We start from the raw sequence: 20,958 nt of genomic DNA, 5'->3' as shown, positions 1-20,958 counted from the left end.
AAAATGTTTCTTTTTTTTCAGTTCTGTATATTTTTAAAAAGCAGTATGTTCTCTGATGGTTACCTGCACTGGCATCCTATATGAAAAATAAAGACTTATTGCCATAAAAAAGTTATTAGAGCTCTTTTTTGTGTCAACATTGTGCTTTCCATTTTACGAAATTACCTTCTTGTTTCTCTGTTGTTTGCCTTTATTTACCTCATTGTGATTTATGTTTTCCATTTTTTCTGTGAATGAATTTTTGAATGTCTTTACTACTGGTTGTAGTACTAAAGTAGAAGAATTAGGCATTCCCATACTTAATCCTTATGGAGGAAATAACAATGTTCCCTGGTGTGCAAGTGCTGTGGTAGGAGCAAGCTGGGTGAATTGGGGATACACCATTTTGGGACACAGAAGAAATGATGGCAGGGCCAGGTATGGTTTAGGTTCTTTTGCTCCTTCCCTCACCATCTTGTCATAATGTCTCTTTCATACTATTACCCAATTCTTTGACTAATTAATAGATAAGCAATAACTATTTACTTAGTAAATATTTCATATTTTCCTCACAATCAGGTAATAACAAGCTTCTTTGATAGAGAAGCTTAAGGGCCTCCAAAACCTGTGCAAATTTCCAGGTTTTTGTTTTTAAGTCAACTTCCTTTTCTGCCACTTATTTTTTTTTTAAACTTAAAAACCCACATTGAGATTTGTTTACAGAGAATACACATTCTTTTGCCTTAATTGTTGTGTATCTCCCTAACTCCCTTTTGAGTTCAACTCCATAAACGGAGAGAAAGTAGAGGATTTGATAATGCAAATCCAAAGAACATTGCTAAGTCACTTACATCGAAGCATAAATAATATGGTCATTCTAGGCACTGAGGATGATGGATGAAGAGAGTTTGCAATTTTAGCTAGAGTGGCCAGAAAAGGCCTCACAGAGAAGATGACATTTAAGTAAGACCTAAAGGAGAGGAAATGGTGAGTAATGTAGACATTGTGGGGAAGATTTTTTGGACAGATGCAGCAGGAGATGTAAAGGCCCTGAAGTGTTTGCGTACCTGGTGTCTTCAAGGGACAAGAAGATGAGCTGTAGCTGGAGAGGATTAAGGACAACAGTAGAAGTAGATGAAAATAAAGAGGTAAGTGAAGGAGGTTGGGTCAGGCAAATCTCATAAGGCCTTCACATCATTGTACTCTGAATCAGGCAGAGGCAATTAAAATATTTTCAGCAGAGGAGTAACTTGATTTGACTTAGTTTTCATAGGTACATTTTGCCTGCTGTGTGGAAACAGACTGTAGATGAGAAAGGGTGGAAGCAGGGAGACTAGTGGTTTGGGGGTTTCTCCTGCCCAATTCTCATGTTGAAATGTAGTCCCCAGTGTTGGACGTGGGGCCTTGTGGGAGGCGTTTGGATCATGGGAGTGGATCCCTCATGTCTTGGTGCTGTCCTCATAATAGTGAGTTCTCATGAGATCTGTTTGTTTAAGAGTGTGTGACACCTCCCCCCAACCTTGTTCCTGCTCTTGCCATGTGATGTGCCTGCTACCTGAGGGCTTCACCAGGAGACAAGCAGATGCTGTCTGCATCCTGCAGAACCATGAGTCAATTAAAATTCTTTTCCTTATAAATTACCCAGTCTCAGGTATTTCTTCATAGCAATGCAAAGAACAACCTAATACAACTAGTCAGCCAGGTAATAATCCAGACTGGAAGTACTGGTGGCTCAAAATAGAGTGGTAGCATTTGAAGGAGTGAAAAAATGGTTGGATTCCTGAATATGTGAATTAGAGAAAGGGAGGAGTAAAGCATGAACTTGAGGTTTAGGCTTGTGCCACTGGAAGAATCAGTTTTTTTCACTGAAATGGAAAAACTATGAGTTAAGGGTTGATTTGGTGGAAAATTTAGGGTCTCATTGTTAATAAATTCTGAGATATTGATTAGACATTTACATGAGTGTCAAGTAGACAGAAAAGAAGTGTGAAAACCATTACTATAAAGATAACATTAAAAGCTATTGGACAAGATGAGATCACAAAAAGAGTGAGTACAAATAGAAAAGAAAGAACATTCAGGGACTGAGCCCTGGAATAATTCTATGTTTAAAGGTTCGGGAAATCTGAAAAATAATTAAAATAAACAGAAAGATATTCTCAAACAGCTTGACAATAATCTTCAGGTGACGAAATTATGATTTTGTCTTTTCTTTTTGTATTTTCTAATATAAGTAGGTAATATGCTTTATATTGTTTTATAATTTATAATTTACATGCAATAAAGCACAATTTTTAGTTGTTCAATTTTATGAGTTTTGACAATTATATAAACTAATGTGACTCTTTAAAAATAAGATATGAAATATTTTCATGACCCCACAAAATTCTCATGTGTCCCATTGCAGTTAATTCCCTACCTTCATCTATATGTAATTATTTCTTGACTCCAATCATCATAGATTGGTTTTGCCTGCCAAGAGTTTTATATAAATGACTTTGTTTTGCTTTTTATCAGCATTATTTCTAAAATGTACATGATGACATCACACTGCATACAGCAGTAGTTTTTCCTTTTTATTGAGAGGTAAATATTCCATTTTATGTATGCAAAATGATAGTATATCCTTCTCCTGATGATGGACATTTGAGTTGTTTCCAGTTTTATGCTATTACAAATAAGACTGCTGTGGATATTTTTGGGCAAGTCTTTTTTGGGATATATGTTTTCATTTTATTTGATCATAGGTACGTGTAATCTAACTTTGTAAGAGATAGCCAAACAGTTCTGAGAAATAGTTATACCATTTTATACTCCTAGGCAAAATATTTTTAAACAGATAATAGTTATTTTCTTTAAAAATTGCTCTGAGAATTACATAATTTTAAATATTCATTATACTCTTTACTCTAAATCCGTGATCTAACATCTTGTCAAAATATTCTTTTTTTTTTTTTTTTTTTTTTGAGACCAAGTCTCGCTCTGTGGCCCAGGCTGGAGTGGTGAGGTCTCGGCTCACTGCAAGCTCTGCCTCCCGGGTTCACACCATTCTCCCGCCTCAGCCTCCTGAGTAGCTGGGACTACAGGCGCCCGCCACCATGCCCGGCTAATTTTTTGTTTTTGTGTTTTTAGCAGAGACGGGGTTTTACTGTGTTAGCCAGGATGGTCTCGATCTCCTGACCTCGTGATCTGCCCGCCTCGGCCTCCCAAAATGCTGGGATTTCAGGCATGAGCCACCGCGCCCAGCCATCTTGTCGAAATATTCTAAGAGTAAGTTTTTGAAGATTTTACTACGACATAAGGAGAAGTCACAAATTGATAAGTGCTACTGGAACAGTTTGTGAAAAGATTGTTCATTACTAAATTAAGCATTATATGCAAATTAATTTAATAAACTCTTGACTCAAGCAAGGATGGGAAGGAGCTTTCTCTACTTCTTTATGTGAGAAGTTACATCCCTAACAGGAGTGATCTCAGTCTACGCTTCATTCAACTGTATCCATCTTACAACTTTCTTCTTTTCTTTTTTCGTTTTCTTCCAGCTTCATCTGTTTGGAATCAAAAGTGTGGAAGACCTGGAAATTATATAATAAGGATAGCAGAATAATCCTCATCACTGACAGGTGGTGAGCTGCACAGAGTGTTCTCTTGTTGCAGTGGCAGAGATTTCAGCAACGGAGGGAAATCCAGTGGCCAAGATGCTTACCTCTCTTGGTGTCCAGCATGTGTCCTGGAGAAGTGCCCCTAAAGCACCTTCAGCTCTTTATTTAAACACTTGACTCAAGGCTCTGATGCATTTTAATTTTTCAACATTTAAATTTAGCTGTTTTAATGAGGTTCTAGTTTTAATAAGTAACAAAAGATTTTTCAGTGTTAATTATCATGAGGTCTTAAACTCTGTGATCTATATAAAACTCAGAGAGAACCTGTCTTGAGTAGTTTAAATCTCTAATTAAATCAGTATTTCTACCTAGCAACAGAGTAGCAAAAGTATTAATTCAGTGGTTCTCAGTAGGGGTAGGGGAGCAGATTTTGACCGCCAACCCAGGGGACATTTGGCAATGTCAAGACGTTTTTCATTGTCATAACTTATGGAGGGGATAGGTGCTACTGGTATCTAGTGGGGAGAGGTCACAGATGCTGCTGAATATCCTGCAGGGCTCAGGACAGCCCCCATCTCCATAAAAACTTTTCTGGCCCAGAATGTCAATAGTGCAACTGTTGAGAAACCTTCTGTAAAATGATTGGTGTGGGTAGGAGAATATACTAAAATGCTAAAATAGCAGGCTTGAAGTTATTTGCATATGAGGAGAGTGGAGTTTATAACCGACTGACTAAAAAATCTGGTGTAGGACCTATCCTCCAGGGGTGATGCTAAATCTGCTGATATGGCACTAAATCAGCATCTGTAAAATTTGAAACATATCTCCAGGGTGGGGTCAGACCAAAGAATGGTAAACGTTGCTTTGATTTTAAAGAGTTGGAAATGATGTTTCTCAAAGGAAATACTGGGTCTCAATTGAGCTGTGAGAGGGGGCAGGTTGCTATGTTTTTTTCTCTACAATAGTGCAGTATCTTAGTTAGAAGAGGAGAAGTTCTGAATACCCTACTGAAGTAGCCCCTGCTGCAGTGTTCTCTACCATGACATGCTCTTTTTGCTTTCCCAGCACTTTTATAAACTTTTAATTAATTTTTCTTGTTCATGTTGCTATTGCTATTAGTCTACTGTCTGTCTATCTCATTGGACTGTAAGCTCTATGAGAGCGGCGACTATATGGTATCACTTAATATTGTATGTCTAGTAGCTACCAGAGTGCCTGCCATTATAACGAGCATTGATAAATTTAATATTTTTGAATTAAATGAATGAATTAAACATGTTTGTAGTGTGACTTCTTAGCATAATGCATCCATTTTCAACAGCAGAGAATCTTCTACCATACAAAGAGAACATTTCCTCAGAAAGTTCTTACTTTCTCTTTTGTCGCATTCCTCTTACTAAGAAAAATTCAAGAATTGGCAACTAGAAGGACCCCTTTACTTGATCCGTTTCCCTGTTGATTATGCGTAAGGACCTTGAATCGTTGAACAATCTCTGGAAAATGTTTCTCTTCCTGAGTTATTTAAAGAAAAGAGAATATGAGTGTCAATAGTCATACAGAAGGTACTGTTGCCTGATTACTATGCCCCTAATTTTAATAGTCAAAAGGCAGCGAATTTCCTTCCAGGCTTTTACAGAATGGAGTTAAAACTAAGTCTGCATTTACACATTGATGATCAAAATTTTAACAATTCAACCCTGGGTAAGTGGCTTAAAACACTTTCATTGAAAATTTTGTACCTTTCCCTAATTAGGCATTCAAACAATAGACACTGGTGGAATCTGCCTGCCCCGTCTCCAGCAGCTCTTAGTAAAGGTGACTGATGGCTACATAAAACATGATCTTAACTTTAGGCTCCCTTAAGCAACTATCTATTTATCTTAAATATTCTAGTCTGATTGTCCCAGGTTCAACTGGTAGCTGAGAATCCTTGGAAGTGGGACCATTGCCTTATTTAGTTTGGACTTTCCAGCTTACAGCTGACTCCCTTCACCACAAACATTCTTATATTTAAAGTGCCACCTGAGGTCTTTTTAGGGATATTTACCAATTTTTAAAATTTTGAGTATTTCAGTATGGTGGCAGTTTCATGTTGGTGTTATCCCAGGAAAAGTTTCCTAAAACTTGGAAATGAAGCAAAAAGATGATTGCAGTCATTTCAATATCATGTTACAGAAGTGCCTCTCAAAGTTTAATGTGCTCCTGAATCACCTGGAAATATTTTCAAATTGTAGATTCTAATTCAGTGCATCTGGGGTGGGGCCCCCCGATACTCAATTTTAAACAGTCTCAGGTGGTATCAATGCTCCTGAATCATGAGCCACATTTTGAGTAACAAGATGCTAGGGCAAATTTTTGAAACCCGTGTAAAAGTCCATGTCTCTTTCTAACGCAGTGGTTCTCAAACTTGCTTGCATCTTAAAATCACCTGGGGAGGTTTTAAAACTCCTTCTACTCAGACCTCACCTGTTTCCAACTAAATCAGAATATCAGCGGTAAGACCTACTTATTGGCAGCTTAAAATCACCTGGGAAGGCTTTAAAATGCCTTCTACTCAGACCTCACCTGTTTCCAACTAAATCAGAATATCAGAGGTAAGACCTACTTATTGGCATCTTAAAATCACCTGGGAAGGCTTTAAAATTCCTTCTACTCAGACCTCACCTGTTTCCAACCAAATCAGAATATCAGAGGTAAGACCTACTTATTGGCAGCTTAAAAAACTTCCCAGATGTTTCTAATATTCTCTGACAGACTATGGCTTTGTTTGCAGTACCTGGTTGAGCTTCTGTAGGTAAAACTCACGAATGTGCAGGGACCCCCACAATAACTGAGTTTTCTTGGAGTTTTTAATTCTCATACTCTCCACACCGAGCCTCCAGCAACTCATTAATTACAGTTCAAGTTTCCCTAATCCAGAACTGGCTCCTGAAGTGATTTCCACTCATCAGTTTCTGTTCTGGTAAGCTATGACTCCCTGCAGTCACCTGTCTTTCTCCCACTTTTAGGTGTAGAAGTTTGTCCTGTGTCCTTACCTCTTATGAATTCAAGAAGAGTTCTTGATTTTTTCAGTCTATTTAGCTTTTAACTAGTTGTTAGAAAGGAGTGGCAACTTCCAGGATACTTACATGCAGAACTGAAAACTGAAAGTCTTAAGTTGGATTTTGAAAGAGGAAGGTGCTTGATTTGTTAGAGAATTATATTTTATCTTCATGTTATTATTATGTATGTAATGCCCTTATTATAGCTTCAAGTTTTGTGGATTGATAAAAACTCTGTTAGAGCATCTAATTTTACAAATTTTCTGTTAGTAATTATGTGCTTTTATTCAAGACTGTCTTGAATATTGCCATTTTAATCTGGCTTGTAAGGGAAGACTAGAGCTACAACATGTAAACAATATGATTAGGTGGATATAGAGATATAAATAGAGATGAATCTTGGAGAGAAAAGTAACATCAATATTCAGAGCAGTGTTTCTTAAACAAGAGTTAACTTGAGAATCCTTCATCAAACTTACTAAAATTATACAATTAAAGACCTTACCCCATTGCTCCTCTTCAATAGATCTGGATGTATTGCAGGCATTTTTAATAAAGCCTCACAGAAGATTCTCATGAATAACATTGAGAACCACTGGGTTAGAGGTAACTCAGTAAATTAATTTGGGTTAATCCTCATATTTACTAACATTACTAGAGATAAATGTTTTGTATATTGCCCCAAAGTATGATTTTCTGAGATTACAAAAAAGTCGTATTGTTAGCACATATGCATATGCATAATATATGCATCATAGCACAGTAAAATCCATACCAAACACAAAAAAGCAGTTAAATAGTTTTAATTCTGTGCTTCTCAAACCCTTTAGTAACAGTGTACCAATTATCATCCTACTAAGTTATTTTCCAAAGAAACAAATGTGAATAGAAATTTATGTCGGGGCTCTCAAGTATAATTGTGTTGACTTCAAAAATTAAAGATTTTTTAGTTAACTGCTTTTAGCCTATAAACTCAGTTATTTACTATAGGATTAAGATAGTTTGAATGATGTTTATTTTTCAATCCTTTTCTGTTGCATAAGTGTATACTTTTGAACTAGCCACTAGAACTTAATCAGCAATGTCAAATGAACTAGAAATATATTTAAAAAATGAAGTTAGATTTGCTCTTCTCAATATTTCGCTAAACGGATTAATTCAGAATATTAAAAACACATTCTTCAAAGAACACACAGGTAGAACACACGAATTTCAGAATTTAATGAGAAGAGTCAAGGTTTTTGTTAATTGGCTTAATTTAAAACTACACTTTTGTTGCACTATAGCTGATGATTTACTTATTGGATTAGCGTACTTAAAAGATACACATATTGTAAGGAATCAAAGCTTGCAGGTCAGAAACAGAATATTTCTGAATTATCAGGAAAGTGATATGGAGAGTGCTGATCCACACTTCCCAGATAAGAAAGAGTTCTCTAATTTCTACTAGGAATACTTCATTGTGCTCTCATCCTTGATGCAGTGTTGCACAGTCTTTCAAAGTAACATCTTTTGATGTTTCTGCCATGGCCAAAAGGTTTCATGTGGGTTGCTTCTATTCTACATTTCTGGTCTTCTTGGGCTGTGCCTAGTTATTTTTTGTGTAGTTTCCAGTTTTGCATAGATGTTTGAAGGTTTCAGCTCTAGGTGCCTGTGAATAAAGGTGATGTTCTATTTCCTGTTGTACTACCACGTTAATAAAAGTGGTGTAACTTCAAACCGCTATTTCCGGAGTATATAGGTCTTCTTTTATGAGGAAATGAATTTTTTTAGTGTCTGATAAGTTTTTATGGCTGTTGTTTTGAATTTTGTATCTTTGCTACTAATATACTATTAATCAAAACTTCACCTTATTTATACAACTCCCAAGAAAATTGTAGACCTGTTCACTATCAAATGCTCAGTGCTGTTGGCAGTATTCTAAAATGATGAAAGCATGGCTACATGTGGTAAAAATACAGTTTACTAATGCAGCATATACGCTATTGTGGCAGTATATTTTCCAAATGCTCATTTAAATTCTATTACTTTTTATTAATTCATGGCTATTTATTATTGAGAGAGACCCAACCAGTTTCTCAGTGTCTCTATTTTTTGTTTTTTTTTTTACAAGTCTAATATAGACCTTTTTTTCAATGCAATATTCACCTTTAAATAGTTATGCCTTAAAGTAAATCAACTCTCTCTCTCTCTCTGTCTCTCTCTCCCTGCACATGTGCTTGTGTGTGTGATACACGCGTGTGCACGCACACACACACACACACACCATTTTAAATCCTGGCTATAATAAGGAGCAACAGACTAAAATAATACTAAAAGCCTCACCAGACTATTTCCAGGACTATTAAAGCATTCCGAAGGCTTTTTTCAGTATCTTGTTGCTTTCAAAGTTTAATATTCTTGAAATATTTTCCATAACTGAATGGCCCATACTATAGGAGCTGTGAACCATAATATCTAATTTAGCACTATTTTCTTATCTATACATTATTGTTTACATTAAAGGTGGTATCTTTGGCAATCAATTTTAATGGGCAGGTATTAATTTTCACTGGTGGCCTACATACAATGGCAGTGATGAAGAGCATTGCAACAAAATGCTCCTGAATTAATCTGTCAGTTTGACCTAGTAACTGACATGCATACTAAAACACTGATGTGAATTGAAAATAAAATAACTGCACTTGACAGATATAATAGTTTAAGTGATTTCAAATTAACCACATCCCACTGACCACAAGTGAAGAATGTGTGCTTTCCCCTGAAATGAAACGTGCTCTGGGAGCTCATTATATTGAGTGAGTGGAGTAAGTAAATTTAGAGTGGAGAAATTGATGCTGGGGAAGAGAGAGTAACAACTACTTAATGATTTTCAAACATATACATAGAGGTATTACAAGCACTTCGTAAGTTATGTTCTCTTTTCAACTTTGGAATATTATAAGCTTAAAACTTGGTTATGTAGTAAATTCAAAACATGATATAGCTGTTAAGAAAAATTAATCATGCCAAAGATGCATCAACTGCTTCAAGAAAGCAATGAATAACAATTGTCCTTGTATGTAAGAAAAACAAATGTTGTTGCAATTTTGTTTTTCTTCTATTTTTTAAGAACTCATGTAATAATTATTTTCTGAGTTGTAAAACCTTCATTAATTAGTTTTAAGATTCAGAGAAATCCAGAGAATATCTTATTTCATGTGTATGTTATTGTATACATTTTCTTTTAGTTTTTAGGGCATCAAATATTGTTAAAATATTATTTGAAAACTGGAAATATTGAAATACTTTAAAATTAAATCAAAATAAGTTTTTCCAAAAAATTGAGCTGATATTAAGTTCTTGCTGAGGAACAGGTGAGTAGTTGAATAAATGAAGCCTTCACCTTTCATTTCATCTAATGTAAATATAGTTGGCAGCAGAAATTCTCTTCATGGAATAAAGGTAGTAAGGCTAATTTGGTTTACTCAAATCAGGTAAGATTTCTTAGAGGTTCTGATTTACTGCTCATCTCTAAAATAGAAACGGTTCCTTTTTGTTGACTATGAAGAAATGGTTCAACAAAATTTACCCTTAGTGAACATGAAATGTAAAGGAAGCTAATGTGTATGTAATTTTTATTTTATTTAATTCCCCCTGAGAATTGACTTTCAGACATCTAGGGCCATGCCTAAAACTTTTTAACCCATCAGGCCACTAAAGCATCATGAGTCATTAGGATTGCCTCTTCCCTCTTTTATTCAGTAAACAGTGATTGGTTCTTATTTGTTAGTTTCTCTGCTAGATGTTTGATAAAAAGTTACACCAAAATATCGTCACTAGCTTTGAAAAGAAAAATCTTATTTGCGTAGTAGTAGTGAAAAGTAATTTAACAGAGAAATGGCCTAACAGGTGTTAGGAGTCAAGTGGATGACATGTCAGTGAATTTTTGGAAAAACTGGTTTTTTAGAAGAGTTGAAGTTTCAGCTGAGTAGCCCATGTGAAGAAGCTATATGGGAGCACTCCAGAGAGGGCGAGTGTGCAAAGACACAGAGGTGGCAGAAAACACAAGCCATTTGGAAACCCTAATTTCATGTGTAATGTACCATGTTGGGCTATGTGGAGGTGATAAAGCCAGAAAGAAAGGCATGGTGAAGAACATGGAAGTTTTAAAAATGTTTTGCTAAGTCATTTTTAATGCATATATTCATTCATTCGTATATTATATAAACATAATATTTATATACCATGCACTGTGCCTAGGATGTGGGACACAATGGTGAACAAGGAATGTATAAGTACTGTATTCATGTTGTTTATTATTTATAGTAGAGGGAAATAATATATGTACCTTTACAGGGAAATTATAGGATAAAATGAAAGTGCTTGGGATAGGATCCCCAAATCACTTAGAGAAGTACATACATATCCATAGAAAATTAACATGCAAGAAGTGATACAAAGTCTCCATGGGGATGAAAGGGGATAAATAGTGGGAGGAGTTTTCTAGAAAGAGGGAGCACCACATGGCAAGGCTTGCAAGCAAGCAGGTATAGGACATGCTTGGCGAATTGAAATAAGTTCTGTATAGCTGATGCTTAGAAGATAAGTGGAAGAGATATATATAAGAAATAAGCCTGCAGCAATAAGCAGGGATGTGGTCATGTAAGCCTTGTAAGTAGGATGAAGTGTTTGGACTTTTCCTTATCACAAGAAGGGGTTGTGGAAAGGTTTTCAGCTGGTGGGTAGCAGATACAAGTTTGCACTTATGGAAGATCTTTGGGGCAGCATTATGTACCAGAAGGGCCAAATGAGGCAAGAAAAGGAATTAGTATTTGTACTAGTATTTTCTAGTTAGAAGATGACAATACCTATAAAGTAATAATGATGAATATTAAGAACAATGAACAGATTTGTAAGATATCTTGGATGAAGAATTGACAGGTTTTAGTCATTGATTAAATATAGAGAAGGAGATAAATGAGCTCTGTATTATGCCTGGGGTTCTGATGTAGGTAAATGGGAAGACAATGGTGATACTCACTGAGACAGGGGACATGAGAAGATACAGCCATGAATGAATTATGAGTTTAGTCTCATAAGCGTAAATGTTCGGTAAGCATTTCTAGTCTGAAACTGAAGAAACTTATGGAATAAAGAATAAAAATGAGAGCACTGTGGAGATGGCAATTGAATTTCTGAGATAAAATATTGTTGTCTATGGAAGTAGCTTAGGATCAAACTTCAGGAAACACTAATATTTAATTAGAGGGAGTATAAGTGCCAGTGAAGGAAACACAATTACAGCCAAAGGTAAGATGACAATCAAGAGGATACAGACTCAGAGACCTAGAGGAAGAGAGCATTTAGACAGTACCAAATGCGCATAAAAGACTGAGAAAGGAATAAAAATGGCTTATATTATATAACAGATTCAACAACCAGAGATTGATGAATTGATGAGTGCGTGTAAAGTGACTGCAGACTACAAAGAAAACTTTGAAAGGCTGTGCTATAAAAGACAGAAAAGATACAACACATGGTTGGAGTTTCATATGGATCGATGACATTTTAGTGGGTTTTTTTCTCAGATGAGAGAGACTTAAACATATTTAAGTATGGATGGGAGGAAGCCAAAAGAGAAGGAAAGGCAGAAGATAAAGTTTGACCTACAAGGGTGTAGTTGATGTTGGAGAGGAGAGACTTGAAGCTAGGTAAAGTAAAACACATGTGCTTACTGTTGGGGGAGAAATCAAAGGCTTGCATTGAGAAACAATGTAAGGATCGTTCTTCATATCTGCAAGTTTTAAGCAGAGGTACTCTCAATTTATTTGGGTTGATACTGGGCCAGAAGATGGATATGTTCAGCATATAGAATTATTTATAAATAGCATGTAAGAGTCATGTTAAGAGATAGAAGATTATTTCTTCCATTTGTCTCAAGTACAATGGAGTGGATGATCTTTGGAGAAAAAAAAATCTCACATTTATTATGTGAAGTTGTAATAGTCATCTGGTAAGAGGTAGCCTGGCCATAGTACTGGTGAATGAACAAAAACATCTATTTCCCCATTTCCAAAAAGGAATAGAACGAATTCTTTCCCTTTTTAAGGGGCAGAGGGAGCCAGAGTAGTGAAGACTCTAGTGGCAACCACCTGAAAGTTGAGGTGCAAAAGTTTGTAATAACCCAGAAGGGATAAAGACTTGTGTTCCAATTTTCCATGGGGAGGTATGTTGTCCTGGTGCGAGAGGAGGACTTAAGGAATCAACTACATGATAAGAAATTAAACTCAGTCAGGAGTAGAATTAAAAATTGAAGAAGCTTCTACATAGGATTTTTTCTCTAAAGGCTTAGCCACCAGGGCAACTTGTGATATAAGGCAATAGATGAGATAAACAAATGCCCAATTCTCAGACAAAGGTACAAACTCTGTATTGCTTTGGCACTGATTAGAATATTCATTAAATGTCAGCATTTATTTGTTCTGTAGAAGACGTTTGAGCTAATACTTAGTAAAATGGTTGGTATCTTCCTCCTACCTTAACCATAAATATATGGAGTATACTTGCTTACCCATTTGGAGAAGACCAGGAGCAAAGAAATAGCAAGCAACAAACTACTGGCTAATTTGTTGCTAGCCTTTATGCCAATTTACTTAATTTTTCTTTCTGTTGGAAGAAATTTTCCCAGGAAAACAGAATATAGGGACATAATCATATATGTAACAAACTCGTGGTAGTAACAATTTGCCTGTGTTTATGATTTTTCTTTGGTCTTTAGAAGATTGGGTAGTAATAAGTAATTATAACATTTGAGTTCTTCAATTATATATATTTTATTAATTAACTGCCAGGCACACCTGTTAATACTTTTTTTCCTACAATTTATGGCTGTGTACTCCTTAATGGTCTCTTCATATAAGAATAGTTTGTAATATTTTCTAAAGAGAGATAGAAAGATAATTTAGTATTTTCTATAGTGTGATTCATCAGTATTTACTTTTTATTAGTGATAGTTTAGAAAATTTATTTTATACCTTTTCACAGTTTAAACTGTGGCTATATATAATTGGCAATATAAAAGTATATAACCAATATACACGTATGTGTGTGTATATATATATTTATATCTGTGTGTATATGTGTATGTGTGTATATACATACTATTTTTGTCAAATTTCAGAAAGCTCTCTCAGATATTTTTTACATAGGCATTTCATCACAATCCAAGTTTTCTTACACAATTACTAATCTTACATAATCTCTGAATTGAAGGCACTCAGTTACCAATCTACTCATTGTAATTATGTATTGGGTTTTATATCATCTTTATCAAAACAGTTTGAGATCAAATGAGAAAGAAATTTGAATATATTTCAATGAGCTTATATAACTCATTCTACCAATTATTAAATAACTTAAAAGCTCATAAATTCCTTTCATTTGCAATTTTATTGTTTTCAGCTTTATTGAGATATAATGGACAGAATTACATATATTTAAGGTGTATAAGATGATGTTTTTATATATGTATACATTGTGAAATGATTAGTCTCTTCTTAATGAATTCCATTTCAATTTTTGTTATAATTGAAATATTTCATTTTTACTATTTATTTCTCAATGTCCAGAATAATTTCTCTTGATTTTGTTACTCATCTTTAACACTTCGGTTTCATATTCCATTAATTTTTAATCTCAATTTTATCGCAATGCTTTAACAAAATAAATTTAAATATGACCAAAGTATCCATATCAGGAGTCTGTAATTTATCACTTGTGTTATTGAAATGTCACAAGGTATCTTTCTAAATTACAGTTAAAATTTTGTATTTGAGTTTTATCAACTTTTAAAATAAAGTTCTTAAATTTCATTTGTGTTTGTGTTTTTCTTCTGAGTTGTCAAAAATATAATTTAGAGTTCTTAGATTTTCATGAACCTGTGTTGCAAGGCTTGAACAAATTTGTATGGGCAGACCATTTAATTATACTTAGTCTCTTCAAGGAAAAGTCCAAGTTCACACATATGTTTAAAATACCCCACATAGTAGTTAAACCTGAAAATAAAACTCACAACTTTTGCAACACATCAAAGTAGCTAACAACTTTAGTACCATGAGGGAAGGCTTTTCTCTAACAGAATTAAGGTAATGAGCTGTGATGGCTCATATTCTGCAAAGTTTTTTTTTTTCTGAATTAAACAAATTTTTCAAATTAGCAAATAATATTTGTACATACTAATAGGGTACATAGTGAGGTTTCAATTCATATGGTATACAGCTAAGGGTAACTAGAATATTCATCATCTCAAACATTTATCATTTATTTGTGTTGAAAACATTCAATATCTTCCCTCTAGCTACTTGAAACTGTATAATACAGTGTTGTTAAATACAGTTATCCAACGGTGGTATAGAACACAAGACCTTATTCCTTCTATCTTGCTGTACTTTTGTATCCTTTAACAAAAGTCCCCTTATCCCTCCCTTTCACCTTCTCTTCCCAGTCTTTGCTATCCTCTGTCTGCTTTTTACTTCTGTGAAATCAAAATGAGTGAGAATATGCAGTGTTTAACTTTCTTTTCCTGGTTTAAATCACATAACATATGTCCTCTGGTTCCGTCCATGTTGCTGAAAATAACAGGATTTCATTCTTTTTATGGCTGAATAGTATTCCACTGAATAGTACTCCATATTCGCTTTGTCCATTCATCTGTTGTTGGACACCTAGGTTGATTCCATATCTTGGCTATTGTGGATACAGCTGTAATAAATATGTGGATATAAATGTAGCTTCAATATTATTTCCCTTTTTTTTGTGGACAAATGCCTAGTAGTAGGATTGCTGGATCATTTGGTAGTTCTACTTGTAGTTTTTTTGAGGCACGCCAGTACTGTTCTCCACACTAGTTTACACTCACACCAACATAAGAGTTCCCCTTTACCACATTCTCACCAGCGTTTGTTACCTTTTCTGTCTTTTTGATAATAGCCATTCTAACTGGGGAGAGTTGATAACCTCCTAGTGGTTTTTGATCTGCCTTTCCTTGATGGTTAGTGATGCTGAGCATTTCTTCATATATTTATTGGCCATTTGCATGTCTTCTTTTGATAAATGTCTATTCAGATCAGTTTCCCATTTAAAAAATAAGACTTTTTTTTTTGCTGTTGAGATGTTTGAGTTCCTTGTATATTCTGAATATTAATATTTTGTCAGATGAGTAGTTTGCAGATATTTTCTTCCATTCTGTAGGTTGTCTGTTTACTCTTTTGGTTATTTCCTTTGCGGTGTAGAAACTTTTTAGTTTGATATAATCTCATTTGTTTATTTTTGTTCTTGTTGCCTGTGCTTTTGAGGTCTTATTCATAAACCTTTTCTCCAACCAATGTCCTGAAGCACTTCCCATATAATTTCATCTAATAGTTTTTATCATTTTGGGTTTTACATTTATGTCTGTAATCCATTTTGAGTTGATTTTTATATAGGGTAAGAAGTGGGTATCTAGTTTTTTTTTTCAGCACCATGTGTTGAAGAGATAGATGGTCATTTAAACAATGAGTGTTCTTGGCACCATTGTCAAAAATCATTTGGCTGTAGAGATGTAGATTAATATCTGGGTTGTCTATTCTGTTCCATTGGTCTATGTGTCTGCTTTTATGCCAGTATTATCCAGGTTTGGTTACTACAGTTTTGTATTAATTTTGACGTCGTGTAGTGTGATACCTCCAGCTTTGTTCTTTTCACTCAGGATTGCTTTGACTATTCAGGGTCTTTTGTGGTGTCATACAATTTTTAGGATTTTTTTCCTATTTCTGTGGAGAATATAACTGGTATTTTGATAAGGATTGCATTGAATTTGTAGATTGCTTTAGGTAGTGTTGTCAATGCGCACAGCTAGATAGGAGGAATAAGGTCTAGTGTTCTATACCACCGTCGGATAACTGTAGTTAACAACAATATATTATATAGTTTCAAATAGCTAGAGGGAAGGTATTGATTGTTTTCAACACAAAGAAATAATAAATGTTTGAGATGATGAATATTCTAGTTACCCTTAGCTATATACCATATGAATTGAAATATCACTATGTACCTGATTAATATGTACAAATACTATTTGCTAATCTGAAAATTTTGCCTTCATTTTTTTGAAATAGTACAAAAAGAATTGGTTTTAATTCTCCTTTAAATTTGGTAGAATGCAGATGGTAGAAGCCATCTGGTCTTGGATATTTCTTTGTTAGTCTAGCTAACGATTTGTCACTTTTGTTTATCTTTTCAAAAAGAAAGTTATGTTTTGTTGACCTTTTACATTTTTTTGTCTTAAGTTTTATTTCTCTTCTAAACTTTATTGTTTCTTTCCTTCTCCTAAATTTAGGTTTAGTTTGCTTTTGCTTTTCTACTTCCTTGAGATGCATCATAAGGTTATTTGAAAACGTTTTAGTTTTCTGATGTGAACATTTATTGCTATAAACCCACCTGTTAATGCTGTGCCCCATAGATTTTGTTTGTATTTTCATTTGTTTTGAGAAATTTTAAATTTTATTCTTAATTTCTTCTTTTACTCATTGATAACTCAGGAGCACGTTGCCTAATTTCCATATATTTGTATGGGGTCAAGTATTTCTCTTGTGATTAATGTCTACTTTTGGTCAGATTGTAGTCTACTTGTGGCCAGATAATATATTTGATATGATTTCAATGTTTAAAAATATTTTCACATTTATTTTGTGTCCTAACATATATTTAACCCTGGAAAATGTTCTGTATGCTGATGAAAAGAATGTGTTTTTTTAGGCTGTTGGGTGAAGTGTTCTATAAATGTCTGTTAAGACTATTTGGTGTATGGTGCAGTTTTAATCCAATGCTTTTTTGCTGACTTTTTTGTCCAGATGATCTCTCCAGTGCTGACAGCGAGGTATTGCAGTCTCAACTATTATTGTATTGGTGTCTACCTCTTCCTTTAGTTCTAATAATATTTGCTTTATATATCTGGGTGTTCCTGTGTTGGGTACATATATACTTACAATGATTATATATTCTCTTGCTGAATCAATCCTATTATTATTATACAATGTCCTTCTTTATGTCTTTTTACAACTTTTGACTTGAAGTTTGTTATGCTTGATATAAGTATGCTACTCCTGCTCACTTTTGGTTTCTGTTTGCATAAAATATCTTTTTCCTTCCCTTCACTTTCAGTCCATGTATGTATTTACAGGTGAGGTGAGTTCCTTGTAGGCAGCATATAGTTGGGTCATGCTTTTTTTTTTTTAAAAATCCATTTGGTCAATCTACTATATTCAATATGGAATTTAATCCATTTATATTCAATGTTATTATTGATACATGAGAACATACTTTTGCCATTTTATTTACTTTTTTCTGGTTGTTCTATATATCTTTTATATAGACAGGCCAAGGCTTGTCTGTGGGTTGCAGAGCAGGGTTGCTGTGGGGCTATTTCTCAGGTCTTGATCATAAGTATGTAGTCAATGGGGGCCTATCAGTTGCTTGGAGGCTCAGGGGCCTCTCCTGCTTGAGGAACAGTGGTCAGCAGTTTGGCCAGCTTAAAAGCAGGTTCATCCAGGGTGGGACTGCCACATTATTTCTTCAGCTAGAAGTGCAGTGGTGAGGGTTGGTTTCCCTGCAATACAGGATCAGGGTCACATCTGATCCTGGGCCAAGGCTTTGTGCCTCTGGGGATGTGGAGTTTAGCCACCTGGGTGGGCTTGGTGGAATATGAAGCTCCAGTGCTGGAGAGTTGCAGTGGCTGCTGGATTCCAGAGCAAGGTGCACCCCAGAGATCTCTGCCCTCAAGATGGCACTTTGCTGCAGCAGCTTGACTTACATGGGGTGGATGGAGTGTGGGGAGTACACACTTTGTGCTCCTAATCTGGGGCAATGCAGTTCCAGGGGTTCCTGGAAGCTCTTTACTTGGATTATAACTTGCTATGACTATGAGATTTTTCTGTTATAATGACTGTAGGTATTTGCAGTGACAATGGGGGCTAGTGGAGATCTTCTGCTTACATTTTCCCAGCAATGGGAAGTCCCTCCAGACTCTAGGTAGATCTGATTTGAGCACAGGCTACAGAGGCTTGGTGCCCCTCCTGAACTTCCAATAGCCACAGGTGCATCTCCACTCCCTTGCTCCTCTAGTGCTCTCCTTTCAAAACACCAGTCAAATCTTAACTATGTATTCATTGCCTTGGCCCTTCATTTTTTTTTTTTTTTGATATTTGGCTTTACTTTATAAAAATACACAACTTAAATACATATGACACTCTGTTTACAAGACATAAACAACTGGTAGATTTAACATTTTCAGTTATTTCAGCAGAAAGAAAATATGTAAATTACCTTGTAAGAGCAAAGAGTTCATTTATAGACTCTGCTTTCACAGTTAAGGGGGAAGAACGCCCAGGGACAGGCCCTTCATTTTTGAGTTTGGGGAGTGGTGGATGAACACCAGGCATCTCTAGTCAGTCATCTTGCTGATGTCCCCGTATATATTAATTTATTTAACTTTCACTAAAACTTTTTGAGTTCAGAAGTATCATGATGTTCATTTTACAAATGAGAAAACTGAGGCCCAGGAAGGCTAGGTAACTTGCCCAAATATTACAACTCAGAAATGGCCACACAAGATTCGAGCTTAGAAATGCTGTTTCCAAGGTTTATGTGCTTAACCAGCACAGACAGATTGCTTTTGGTCACTCAAGTCTCCTAATGAGATTAAATTGGAAATAGCATAGAAAACAGTATAGAAATAAATTTTATTTAGGCTGTGATGAAGTCATGGAAATTGAACTTACTCTTCTCTAAAATAACTATAAAACTAGACAATATATATTAAGCAGTTAATTTTAGGCATTACATACACACAATAGAAGAGGAATCCTTGAGAAAAGAGGGATGTACATGATGTGAGTTCTATATTTATGGTATCTTTCCGCCTGGGGGATTTTTCCATATTATGGCACTGAAGTGAAGCCAAAACACAAAGCTTCAGTTTTGCTGGGCATAGGATATAAAGACTGGATTTAGGGCTGCAGAAAGTGCATAAATTTGTGGGTTAGGGTACTAGGTTGGGAGAAGCTGTGCCATGAACGCTCCACGATCTTTATGAAAGTACCTTTGAGTATTTGGCTAAAAAGTAAACTAGGCATGCTTAAAGTGAGAATCCACGAGGCCAGGAAAAGCTACTGGCAGATTTTGAGTTGAAAGAGACTCTACAGGTTATCCTCTGCTAGGAAATGTTGAAGTTTTAACCAACCGGAGAGAAGAACCTTGCTGCAAACTGCAAATGTAATATCCCAGAAAGACCATGCATTAAAATAAGGTCTACATTAGTCTAAAAGTAACCACTATTCTAGACCAGCCACAACAAAGCTTAAAAACAAAATTGAAAAGGGAAACTTGATATGCCAGTAAAACAGCTATTTAAAAGAATGTATACTCTTTAAATCTAATATGGAAGAAAAACTCTTTAAAAGAACTTACACTCTTTTTTTTTTTAATTTTTGTGCTTTTTTTATCAATTATTTTATTATACTTTAGGTTTTAGGGTACATGTGCACAATGTGCAGGTTTGTTACCTATGTATGCATGTGCCATGTTGTTTTGCTGCACCCATTAACTCATCATTTAGCATTAGGTATATCTCCTAATGCTGTCCCTCCCCCCTCCCCCCACCCCACAATAGTCCCCGGAGTGTGATATTCCCCCTCCTGTGTCCATGAGTTCTCATTGTTCAGTTCCCACCTATGAGTGAGAACATGCGGTGTTTGGTTTTTTGTCCTTGTGATAGTTTACTGAGAATGATGGTTTCCAGCTTCATCCATGCCCCTACAAAGGACATGAACTCATCATTTTTTATGGCTGCATAGTATTCCATGGTGTATATGTGCCACATTTTCTTAATCCAGTCTATCGTTGTTGGACATTTGGGTTGGTTCCAACTCTTTGCTATTGTGAATAGTGCCGCAATAAACATACGTGTGCATGTGTCTTTATAGCAGCATGATTTATAGTCCTTTGGGTATATACCCAGTAATGGGATGGCTGGGTCAAATGGTATTTCTAGTTCCAGATCCCTGAGGAATCGCCACACTGACTTCCACAATGGTTGAACTAGTTTACAGTCCCACCAACAGTGTAAAAGTGTTCCTATTTCTCCACATCCTCTCCAGCACCTGTTGTTTCCTGACTTTTTAATGATGGCCATTCTAACTGGTGTGAGATGGTATCTCACTGTGGTTTTGATTTGCATTTCTCTGATGGCCAGTGATGATGAGCATTTTTTCATGTTTTTTTGGCTGCATAAATGTCTTCTTTTAAGAAGTGTCTGTTCA

General features: G+C 35.4%; 1 long non-coding RNA gene across 1 annotated transcript in view; it reads left to right on the top strand.

The window, feature by feature from the left end:
• LOC134732880 (uncharacterized) overlaps nucleotides 1-4,855 on the top strand; it is a 324,389-nt gene extending 319,534 nt beyond the window's left edge. The window contains exon 4 of the long non-coding RNA XR_010116432.1: nucleotides 3,522-4,855. This is a non-coding gene — a long non-coding RNA (uncharacterized lncRNA). The remainder of the gene's footprint in view (nucleotides 1-3,521) is intronic.
• Nucleotides 4,856-20,958: the final 16,103 nt, after the last annotated feature.

Source organism: Symphalangus syndactylus, chromosome 17, assembly GCF_028878055.3.
Source record: "Symphalangus syndactylus isolate Jambi chromosome 17, NHGRI_mSymSyn1-v2.1_pri, whole genome shotgun sequence".
In the NCBI taxonomy this organism is placed as follows: domain Eukaryota; kingdom Metazoa; phylum Chordata; class Mammalia; order Primates; family Hylobatidae; genus Symphalangus; species Symphalangus syndactylus.
The sequence above is the reverse complement of the archived record's forward strand: the minus strand, read 5'-3'. Positions and strand labels throughout refer to the sequence as shown.